This window comes from Labeo rohita, unplaced genomic scaffold (assembly GCF_022985175.1).
Source record: "Labeo rohita strain BAU-BD-2019 unplaced genomic scaffold, IGBB_LRoh.1.0 scaffold_302, whole genome shotgun sequence".
NCBI classification, from domain to species: Eukaryota; Metazoa; Chordata; class Actinopteri; order Cypriniformes; family Cyprinidae; genus Labeo; species Labeo rohita.
The window spans coordinates 1517-13589 of NW_026129220.1; the positions used below are offsets into that span (position 1 = coordinate 1517).

The 12073-nt window shown below is 44.4% G+C and overlaps 1 long non-coding RNA gene across 1 annotated transcript; it reads left to right on the forward strand.

Moving 5' to 3' along the window:
• Window positions 1-1656: 1656 nt before the first annotated feature.
• Window positions 1657-3149, forward strand: LOC127160242 (uncharacterized). Its single transcript, XR_007826675.1, has 3 exons — window positions 1657-2251; window positions 2325-2370; window positions 3064-3149. It is a non-coding gene; the product is annotated as an uncharacterized LOC127160242 (long non-coding RNA).
• The last annotated feature ends 8924 nt before the right edge of the window (window positions 3150-12073 follow it).

Genomic DNA, 12073 nt, shown 5'->3' on the forward strand with positions numbered 1-12073 from the left:
TCTGCAACCGAGGAAGAACGGTCTTATTTTTTTTAACAGTTTTTTTTTTTTTTTTTTTAACCACTATTAAAGTGGTTGTTGTCCTAAGACTCATATCTTTTTTTGATGTTCCTGGGACAACAACTGCGCGAGCCAATCAAAGTGTACGATGTCATCACAGTGCGCATTGCTGAGGCTGATCCCGCCAGAGTTAACAAAAAAAAAAAAAACCCTCTGCCAAGGACACAAGTTACAAGGTAAGACCAGAGTTTTCACACTTCCTTATTAATTTAAGGTACATATTTGTTTTTTTAGATTATCATTTACCGCCTTCTAATAACATTGAAGAGTTAAGAGTTGATACCAGTATATACAGCTCAAAATGAAACGGTCTGATACCCAGCAGGCACACAACGTCATAAGACGCTGATATTTGGTTAAATTTCAGTTGCGACATCGGCTTACCAAAATTCAATGTAAATTCAACGTTTAATGTCAACGTTAAATTGATGTCCAATACCAGTGTCAGCTGACGTTGATATTTGGTTGTTTTTAGGTTGTGTAACCAAAATCCAACATTAAGTCAGCGTCAAATTGACGTCAAATACTGACGTCAACACGATTTTCATTCTCAACCAAAATGCAACGTCTGTCCGACATCATGTCCAACGTCAACCTGACGTTATATAGACGTCCAGTGCCTGCTAGGATAGATCTTTATATTATTCTTATAGTTTTCCTAGTTACAAAAAAAAAAAAAAAAACTAAACTGGGCAACAGACTGCGACTAAATGGCTGCATGTTTTTTTTTTGGGCCACGGCAAAGTTTCGCAAGGTCTAATGTAATGGTGTCATTTCTGTTGAGTATAAACAAAACAGCGCTGGTTTGAAACGCGACGCAGGGACCGTTTATCAGTTCAGCTCGGTCCAACAGCCAGTGATATGGAATAAAATCACTGTCAAAAATAATCGTACGTAACTCAAAGCATTTGTGTGTAATTTAAATTTACTCATGCGTAATTTAAAACTATTGTATGTAATTATGTTTTTTTGTCAGAGTCGGATTCCTAAATCTACGGCCACGACAGTTTACAGATACGAGATTTTCTGTGTTTGTTAGAATACAACTCCAAAATTTACGACTATGACAGTTCACAGACACAACGCTTGTTTTCACAACACCTGTGTTACACGCACAACATGCGAATTACGCCCACGAAGTACGGTGAGCGAAATGACTGTCAAAAATACGTCATCATGTTCCCAAGCATTACTATCCGAGTGAAGATGAATCGATTCCCCGAGGTGCGCATGTGCTTCGTCACCGTTTTAAACCAGTGGCGCCAAAATGGCGGACCAGCAGCCAAGCGCGCACTCATCGTCTCAGGTAAGTAGTATTTTTTTCTTCCAAATTCACACGTTTAAGTGTTAGTTATCAGTTAGTTAACAGTGAAGCGATATATTACAGAGACAGGTTAAATATAGTAAGTAAGATTAGCTCTGAGAGTAACGTTAGATGTAGATGCTTCAAGAATACAGGTGTTTAGGAGGTCATTGCAGCCTGTAGCGTGATGAGGTAGGCCTACATAAAATAATTAGCAATTTTCAATTTTTAAGTAGTTTTTTTCTTATAAATTCAGACATGTTTAAGTGTTAGTTATCAGAGAGGATTTTGTCTAAGTAATATTAATGTAAGAGTAATTTGACTTACAGGGACCGTTGATGACACACTTGCTGGAACGCCTCAGGTCAAGAATAAGTGGCCTTTTAGATGTCCATCAGATGGACTTGGACTATTTTCAATATGTTGTCAATCAAAAAGTGTTTATTTTATCATCAGCCTCCACCATTTTTGATGTGCCAAGTGATATTTTGGAGACCCTCATGGATCTACAACAAAAAATTAGTGCAGCTCTTTCCCAAGAGGTGACCCCGGTTCTTACGAGGGAATGTGGTGGTGGACGAGGTCGACCTAAGTTTACCGTTTCCGAGGAAATGCTGTCCCGGCTCATTGAGATGACACCGAATTGGATAATGCCATTTTGGCCATCAAAAGAAGACTACCAAATGCTGGATATAGGATGATGAAAGGCTGCCTGCAAGCAGATGGTCATAGAGTTCAGTGGAACCGCATAAAAGGATCCATGCACAGAGTGGATGCCCCTGGAATTTTGGAAAGGATGACACAGCTGGGGTGTATCGTCAGGAGGTCATATTTTGTTCAAAGTCCATTGTCCTTAGTCCACATCGACACGAATCACAAGCTCATAAGGTATTGTCTTATATTTTACCTGGGATAGTTTAACGTTATGGAATATTATTTTTAACATGGTTTTACGTTGAAGGTACAACATCATCATATTCGGTGGGATAGATGGGTTCTCACGAAAGGTAAACATTTATTTTCAACCTAGTGGAATCTATATATCTGTCTATTTATCTGTCTGTCTGTCTGTCTATCTATCTGTGTCTATCTATCTATCTGTCTATCAATGTCTATCTATCCGTCTATCTATCTGTGTCTCTGTCTATCTATCTATCTGTCTGTCTGTCTATCTGTCTATCTCTCTCTATCTCTGTCTGTCTGCCTGTCTATGTTTGAATGTATTGAATGATTTAATGCAGTGGTTCTCAATCCTGGTCCTGGGGGCCCCCTGCTCTGCACATTTTGCATGTCTCCCTTATTTCACACATCTGATTGAGATCATCAACTCATTAGGAGAGAGATCCATGAACTGAACTAATGAGCTGATGATCTCAGTCAGGTGTGTTAAATAAGGGAGATATGCAAAATGTGCAGAGCAGGGGGCCCCCAGGACCAGGATTAAGAACCACTGATTTAATGCAAGAGTGGTTTTCAAATCTCTCCATAAATTAATCCTTGCCCAGCACATTTTGTATGTCTCCCTAAAAAGGCACACCCAGTTTAGTTCTTGCAGTCTTTACTAATGAGCTAATAAGTGGAATCAGGTGTGTTAGATAAGGGAGACATAAAAAAGGTGCAGGACATGGGGTCTCCAGGATAGGTTTGGGAACCACTGATTTAATGTATTCCACTTTTTTTTTTTTTTTTTTTTGGTATAGATAATGTACTTGGAACCAGCAACAAACAACCGTTCAAGCACTGCCTTATCATTCTTTCTCCAGTCTGTGCAAAAGCATGGCTGGCCTTCAAGGTAGGAGGAAATAGTTTTTCTGCTCCTCACTTTCTAGCATTTAGTAAAAACCCTCATCCATCCCTCAGGTCATTCTGACCCAGAACTCATTTTCAGTGGTTTTCTTTACTTTTGTCACACTTGCACCGGGAAAACACACACACACACACACACACAAAAACACACAAAAAACTGAATGGATTTGAGGAGTTTAAATGGGTGCAAAAAAAGTAACAAAAGTGTCCCTCGCAGGTAATTTTGACCCATGTAGGAATGAATGAAATTTACGAGAAAATTGCTTTATTATTATTATTATTATTATTATTTATTTATTTTCATATATATATATATATATATATATATATACAAAATCTGAGATGATCCTGTAAAGATTTATACCCAAACAAAGGGCTGAGACTTGAGAACATCCCCAGTGCAGAAAACACACACACATGGTACGCATGCTCCCATTTTTTTGGTCTAAAATAAATACATTAGACTTACATCATCACTTGATGGACACAGATCCACATGTTCCATCTTACAGTGTTTTATGTGTACTGGAAGGCACTGAAGAGGAACCATTTGGCTGCAGAGTGTACACTGGGCTTTGGGCATTTTTTCAAATTCCCTTGCATCAAGTGGTAATGGACTTGTGTCAATTTGCTCCTGCAGAGGAACTACATACATTGTGCACTTTCCATTACTGCTCACGGTTTTCAGCTGCTGTCCATTGTATCCGTCTGGGTCAGGAGGGATGAGAGTCAATTTCCGCTGCCCACCTCCACCTACGATTCAAAATGTATAACGAAATATAGAAAGACAATCCACCAAAAATCTTTAATAGATAAAATCCATCCAGTATCTATAAACACGTATTATTTAAATTCACATAAGTTTTAAGAGGTTAGGGGAAAAAAAAATTCTAAACATTCCTACATACCCGAGCACTTGTGCAGCAACCATCCTCCACAGATTTTTGCCAGTTTCGGATATGCGTTAACAAGCACCTCTGATAGCTTAATTATCAAAGGCAGAATAAAACAGAGTAAGGAAAAACACACACACACAAAAAAGAAAAAAATAACAAGAAAAGTAACTATCAATCTTACCTCTGAATGAGTCATGTTTTCAGTTATAGTTAATGATCTTCTCTCAAGTCCTGCAAGTGTAAGCTGTAATTCTGTCTCTCTGTTCGGCGTTTTTTCATATTGTTGGTCAAGAAGGAAAAAAACCATCAAAAAGCTTTTCGCTGGCCGTTTATACGGACCAAAACGCTTTTTACCCCTTACTTCCTTTCTGAAAAATCCAGGAAATGACCTAAAAAGGAATGCATTTTTATTTTTGAGCCAGTTCAGAACATTGAGAACACTCACACATACAGTTATATATGTGATGTAATGTTTTTTATATTGTAAAAACTATATATTCCACCAGTACACACACACACTCACTCTCTTGCATTTGTGGTTTACGGGGACTCTCCATAGGCGTAATGGTTTTTATACTGTACAAACCATATTTTCTATCACCCTACACCTACCCTATACCTAAACCTTGCCCTCACAGGAGACTGTGCACACTTTTTGAATTTCATAAAACATTGTTTAGTATGTTTTTTAAGCCTTTTGTTTTACGGGGACACAGGAAGTGTCCTCATAAACCATGTTTACGTTGTAGTACCCATGTCATTATACACATTTGTGTCCTCATAAACCATATATAGCAGAACACACACACACACACACGTCTGGTTTATTATCCTTGTGGGGACTCTCCATAGGCGCAATGGTTTTTATACTCTCCACACTGTATTTTCTATCCCCTTACCCTAACCCTACCCCTAAACCTAACCCTTACAGAAAATTTCCTGCATTTTTACTTCCTCAAAAAAAACTCATTCTGTATGATTTATAAGCTTTTGTACCCATGGGGACCTCAAGCCAGTCCCCACAATGTCAAAAATTTCAGGTTTTACTATCCTTGTGGGGACATTTGGTCCCCACAATGTAGCAAAAACAAGTACACACATAAACACACACGCACGCACACACACATCTCACACCTAGCCATTTCCTGCTCCACTGACTGCCCATTCCATGCGCAGCAAAACCGAATGAGAAGCGTTTGAATTAGCTGATTTATTCTGTTACGTGATGTTGTCTTCAGACCATCATATAAATATATTGACTTTAAGTCGTCTTTGATTTATTCTGTAAAGCCGGCCTCACACTACAGGATTTTTAGCCCGATTTTCCCCTCCCGAGAATCGGAGCAAAAATCTCACATTACCAGATAATCCGTGCCGAACATCGGGACCTATCGAGGTGCTCGACAAGATTTTTGCTCCGATTCTCGGGAGGGGAAAATCGGGCTAAAAATCCTGTAGTGTGAGGCCGGTTTAACAACAGCCAATGCGCGACGCAAAAGCTGCCGTACGGTCGATGAACTATTTTAATTGCTAAAACAATAGTTTTTGTTACAATAGCGGAGATGGAGGAAACTGTTTCTTATTTTTTTTTGTAGTAACACTGTCTGTATTATATGTTAAAAACATAGCACAACCGCATGGAGCAAGGAAAGCAATGCTCCCGACCCGAGCCCATCTTTTTTCCCCTTCTCCCAAAACAGCTTATACTACTGTTTTAGCAATTAAAATAGTTCAGTTTTGTATGTAATGGCAAGTGATTATATTTCGTTTCGGTTTTTTAAGTTAATTTAGAAAAACGTTTGGAGCATTTTTTGTTTGTTAAATATAAGATTTTGTTTTTTAAAATTAACGACCAATTAAGCGGTCAGCGGCAGACAGTGCGTTGATCATAGATTATGTTTAATCAGTTTTGCCTTCTCATATCACGACCTGCCTAAAGTAAAATCTATAGATATAAAACAGTTAAAGCATATAACAGTTAACTAACATTTGTAAACATTTTTTATTTTATTTTGTATTTTATTGTTTTTTTTTTAATTATTATTATAGACTACAACAAAACATATACAATTATAACAAGACATTCAAATAAACAAACTGAATAATAATAATAATAATAATAAATTGTAAACATTAGTTGCTGAAATGACGATCTGTTGGGTAAGATCACGTGAGGCACTCCCTCCGTCATGATAATCTTAATAGTATCCTGTAGTGTGTGATGCGCCACAATTTTCAAATCTTGTAGTGTGTGCATGTTTAAGATTTCAGGGAAGATAATCTGCAAAGATTGTCATTATGTGTGCGCTGAAACCAGATTTCCTAATCGGTTAGGATTTTAAAAATCCTGTAGTGTGAGGCTGGCTTTAGATGATGTTGTCTTCAGACCATCATATAAATATATTTACTTCAAGTCGTCTTTGATTTATTCTGTTACATAATGTTTGCAGACCATCATATGAGTATGTTGACCTCAAGTAATCTCATTCTCTGTTACATGTTTTTAGACCATCATATGAATGTCCTTTATAACCTAAATAATAGACCTTCCAAACAACTGCACTTCATGCAAACAAATATATGTGATGCTGTATATTTTCAGACCATCATATGAGTATGTTGACCTCAATTCTTCTTTGATTTATTCTGTTATGTTACATAATGTTGTCTTCAGACCATCATGAGTATATTGACCTCAAGTCTTCGCTCTCTCCACCCTCAATACCACGACCAAGGTGAGTCCCTTGAGCAACGCACAGAACCCCCGACTGCTCCCCGGGCGCCGCAGCAATAGCAATATGGCTGCCCACTGCTCCGGGTGTGTGTGCGCGCGTGTGTGCACGCTTGTTCACTACTCACTACTGTGTGTGCACTTGGATGGGTTAAATGCAGAGCATAAATTCCAAGTATGGGTCACCATACTTGGCCTCACGTCACGTCCTTTCCTTTCCTTAAAATACTGTAATTAACATTAACATAACATTACTCCTTTAATACATTTAATACATGTCTACATTAATAATACAATTCCCACATTTCTGCTAAAAAACCATGGTGCAGTTAGTGTTACAGTAAAATAAATCCATGGCAAGTGATTCTGACTGTATCGATCGTTGCGCACAGTGTTTCTCCTGTTTGTCAGCGGTGTTTCTGTTTAAATCGCAGAGTCGTTGTGTTCTTCAGCGAATTCATGTGCTTCATTCTGGATCTCACAGCGCTGCTTAGTGCTCGCTAGTAAACGCATCTGCTCGAGTAAACTTGCGCTCCGCTGATATAGGTATAGATATACATTTTCATCTAAAATGAGCATTTTGATCAGGCTTCTGTGTGTAGGTTCAGTATTTTTACTCTGATGGCAATGTATAGGTCCTTATACACTGGCACTTTTGCTTTTGCATCCAGAGTAGGTTGCAGTTCTGGAAAATGGTGGAACTGGAGACTATAGGGTTAATTTTTCACCTTAATTCTTCAGCAATTAACATGCATCACTTCTTCTCAAACTGTTATTTTTGTGTGACCCTGCTAACCCAAACAGCATCTCAATATCCAGTGGAAGCGCCTTCATTTTCATCCTTCTCAGGGGAATTTAATAATTTTTGACTTTTCAGTGTGATTTGATTTTTTTTTTTTTATATTTTGTATACATGCTGTTCTTTTTAACTTTTTATTCATCAAAAAAAATCCTGAAAAAACTTCTGAACTATAGATCAATTGCAGTTCATTATAGCACTAAACAACCTGCTATTCCATGTCTATTTTCACAGGAACATGAATTCAGAAAGAAACTGTGATGTTTCACTGCCAGTTTAGGAACCTAAAAGATGTGTGCGAGTACTTTAGGAACCACTGGGAGCCAATCTCTGGGAACTGGGATCATCTATGGTCCAACTTCGGGAGATGCTATTAGCATGGAGACTCTGACACAAACAGTCTAATAGAACGGTACATGGCACTTTAAGGCATGTTCTCTTTACTGTTTATTAGTGGTCTAGCTAATTGAAAAGCTAAGTGAAAAAGTGAAAGTCGTGACGTATTGAAATCCAAGTGCACACAGCAGTGAGAAGTGAACAAACACACACACTGTGAACACACACCCAGAGCAGTTTTCAGCAATTTCTCCAGCTCCCGGGGACCAATTAGTGGTTCTGTGCCTTGCTCAAAGGCACCTCAATCATGGTATTGAAGGTGGAAAGAGCACTGTTCATTCACAATCCCCACCTTCAATTCCTGCTGGTGTGGGAATTGAACTGGCGACCTTTGGGTTACAAACCTGACTCTCTATAATCATTAGACCATGACTGCCCTTATACTTAGCATTATGTCTCAAGTATTTTTTCATTTTCTCATACATTTGTAGTCCTTATCTTTTTACTTCTCCAATTATCATCTGTTTTCAGCTAGACCACAATTGTCAACAGAAAACATACTTGTAAGTTAATGTAATTATTTGTTGGATTTTTGATTTGCTTATTAATCTCAATGAATCCTGCTGACATTAAAAGGTTACATTTGAATTGTTCCAACCATGATCCTGATGCAACCTATATTTCTCTGCTTTTCTTTCTTGTCTAGTTTCTTCCACCGTTTAAAATACCAGTTCCTCTGTGGTGTCAGAAACTGTAGATTGGATCAGCTGATTGATGTGCTACTGAACAAGACTGACAAGTACTTCAACATAATACAGGATTTGCAGTTGGGAGGATCTATAACCCTCTAGAATACAGAATAGAAGAAATAAAGAAATCTGCTCAGAGGATGCTAGACAATGGTTGGGCCAAGAGAGTTATTGTAGCTTTCACAGAAACATACAATGTTCCATATGAATATAATTCACACATAGTTTACCATTTTATTTGATCAAGTCTTCTCACTTGTGGTGATGGCAAGACTTTTCCAAATATGAACACACAACTGCAAGCCCACGCCAACAACTTGATACAAAGGAATAAGTATACCATTTAACAGTTCAGGAGGCCAAGGCTGAACAGGGGAGTAGCCCCCCCCCAAAATTTTCTTGGGGGAATTTATAGGGAGCGCTGGATGAGGTGCTGACTCAGGAGGGCGAGCTAAAGGAGGAGCCGACTCAGGAGGGTGCGCAGGAGGGTGCGCAGGAGGGCGCGCTGACGGAGGAGCCGACTCAGGAGGGCGCGCTGACGGAGGAGCCGACTCAGGAGGGCGCGCTGACGGAGGAGCCGACTCAGGAGGGCGCGCTGACGGAGGAGCCGACTCAGGAGGGCGCGCAGACTCAGGAGGGCGCGCAGACTCAGGAGGGCGCGCAGACTCAGGAGGGCGCGCAGACTCAGGAGGGCGCGCAGACTCAGGAGGGCGCGCAGACTCAGGAGGGCGCGCAGACTCAGGAGGGCGCGCAGACTCAGGAGGGCGCGCAGACTCAGGAGGGCGCGCAGACTCAGGAGGGCGCGCAGACTCAGGAGGGCGCGCAGACTCAGGAGGGCGCGCAGACTCAGGAGGGCGCGCAGACTCAGGAGGGCGCGCAGACTCAGGAGGGCGCGCAGACTCAGGAGGGCGCGCAGACTCAGGAGGGCGCGCAGACTCAGGAGGGCGCGCAGACTCAGGAGGGCGCGCAGACTCAGGAGGGCGCGCAGACTCAGGAGGGCGCGCAGACTCAGGAGGGCGCGCAGACTCCGGAGGGCGCGCAGACTCCGGAGGGCGCGCAGACTCCGGAGGGCGCGCAGACTCCGGAGGGCGCGCAGACTCCGGAGGGCGCGCAGACTCCGGAGGGCGCGCAGACTCCGGAGGGCGCGCAGACTCCGGAGGGCGCGCAGACTCCGGAGGGTTCCAGGGCAACTGCGACAAGGCCTGGGACCTGGGGAGAGCAGGGATAGAGAAGGTGGACAGAAGGAAGGGAGAAGCAGAGAGTCTGTGGGGGAGCGCCGACTCCGAGGGAGGATCCACAGCAGAAGCAGCCACGTCAGGAGGCATTGGCACGGCTTCTCTAACTGACAGGAGCTCTGGAGCTGACTTGAGACCTGACGGGACCTCTGGAGCAGACTTGAGACCAGACAGGAACTCTGGAGCAGGCCTGAGACCAGGCGGGAGCTGGAGCGGAGCAGGAAACCGCGTTCTGGCCTGGGACCTGGGGAAAGCAGTGATAGAGGAGGAAGACTGAATAGGGGAGAAGCAGAAAGGTTGTTGAGGGACGCCGCCTCCCTTGGAGGATCTACAGCCGTGGCTGACACCTCTGGGGGCATGGGCGCGGCTTCTCTGGCGGAAGGGGCCTTGGGCCCAGACGGGCTCTCAGTGGCGAACTTGTGAGCCGACGTGACCTCGGGAGCACAGTGTGCCGCCCACACACACCAAATAGCCACCGCCATTAGGGGAAGAGCAACTGCGGATGGCAGGATCTCTGTATTAGGCTCGTGAAGACCCGCTGTGGCGTGACTTGACTCAGGAAGTGGAGCGGTGTCTTGGCTTGGCTTGTGGGGAACAGCTGTGATTTGGTTTGACTCAGGAAGTGCCGAAGGAGACGTGGGCTCTGGAGGGAGCTCTTGAGGAGCGGGCTCTGGACGGCGCTCTTGAGGAGCGGGCTCTGGACGGCTGGACGACCCCAACGGAGACTCTGAGGGCTGGGCGTCTCCAGCGGAGACACTGGATGAGCAGGCTCTGTACGAGCGGTCGCTTGAGGGCGCTCTGGCGGGTCCGTGAGCTCGGGTGCGGCAGCCATCTTGGCCGGGGGCTCAGGCTTGGCGGCCATCTTGGCCGGGGGCTCAGGCTTGGCGGCCATCTTGGCCGGGGGCTCAGGCTTGGCGGCCATCTTGGCCGGGGGCTCAGGCTTGGCGGCCATCTTGGCCGGGGGCTCAGGCTTGGCGGCCATCTTGGCCGGGGGCTCAGGCTTGGCGGCCATCTTGGCCGGGGGCTCAGGCTTGGCGGCCCTCTTGGCCGGGGGCGCAGGCTTGGCGGCCATCTTGGCCGGAGACTCTGGCGTGGCTGCCATCTTGGCCGGGGATTCAGGCTTGGCAGCCATCTTGGCCGGAGACTCTGGCGTGGCAGCCATCTTACGTGCAGACTCTGGCGTGGCGGCAGACATCTTGCGTGCAGACTCTGGCGTGGCGGCAGCCATCTTGCGTGCAGACTCTGGCGTGGCGGCAGCCATCTTGCGTGCCGACTCTGGCGTGGCGGCAGCCATCTTGCGTGCCATGGGCGGTGTCCGAGTGCTCGCCGCGGGTTCCATGGTGCAAGCAGGGGTGGACACTCGGATCGTCGCTGCCCATGCTGACATTAGCGGGGGGTCCAGCACACTGGCCACCACGGTTGGCCATGACCTTGGAGGGCTGGCCGCGATCTCCGGACTGACGATGAGAGAGGAGGGAGTATGAACAGGAGGAAGCGCAGGAAGACCAGAGGGAGCGGACCGGTTGGGACGGCATGTGGAGGAAGCCGGTTGATGGTGGGCTGGAGCGGCAACGTGTTCTCTAATGGGGGAAAGATTGGAATCTTTCACATCCACGTAAAATCGGAATGACAGAGGGTGAGGACCTGGTTGATAAATTCAGCAACCGGTTTATAGCGATCCTCATAGGGTATGGAACTGAGCAACTGGGAATCATTTAGCCCCATTAGAAAACACGTATTAACCATGGCATCGCTCCAACTCACCAGATGACAAACATCCAAGAATTCCTCCACATAACGTTCCACCGGCCTCATCCCCCGCCGAATACTCATAATCCTCCTCTCGGCATCCATGTTGTAATGGGGTCGGTGATTCTGTCACGCTTGACGTCGTGTGCGGGAACAGATACGCAGGAGAGCGGAGATCCAAACAATGCACTTTTAATAAACAATCCAAAGGAACAGACTCAGGGAAACAACGGGAACCAGCAACCAACGACGAGCAAAACAAACTGAAGACAATCTAATCACCGACAAGACCGTGTGGAACAAACAAACCTTATATACACAGAAACAGGGGAGTGGTCACAAACGAGATAACGAGGGGAAGTACAAATATAGGCAAGACTAAACCAAAAGAAACAAAACCTAAGGGGGG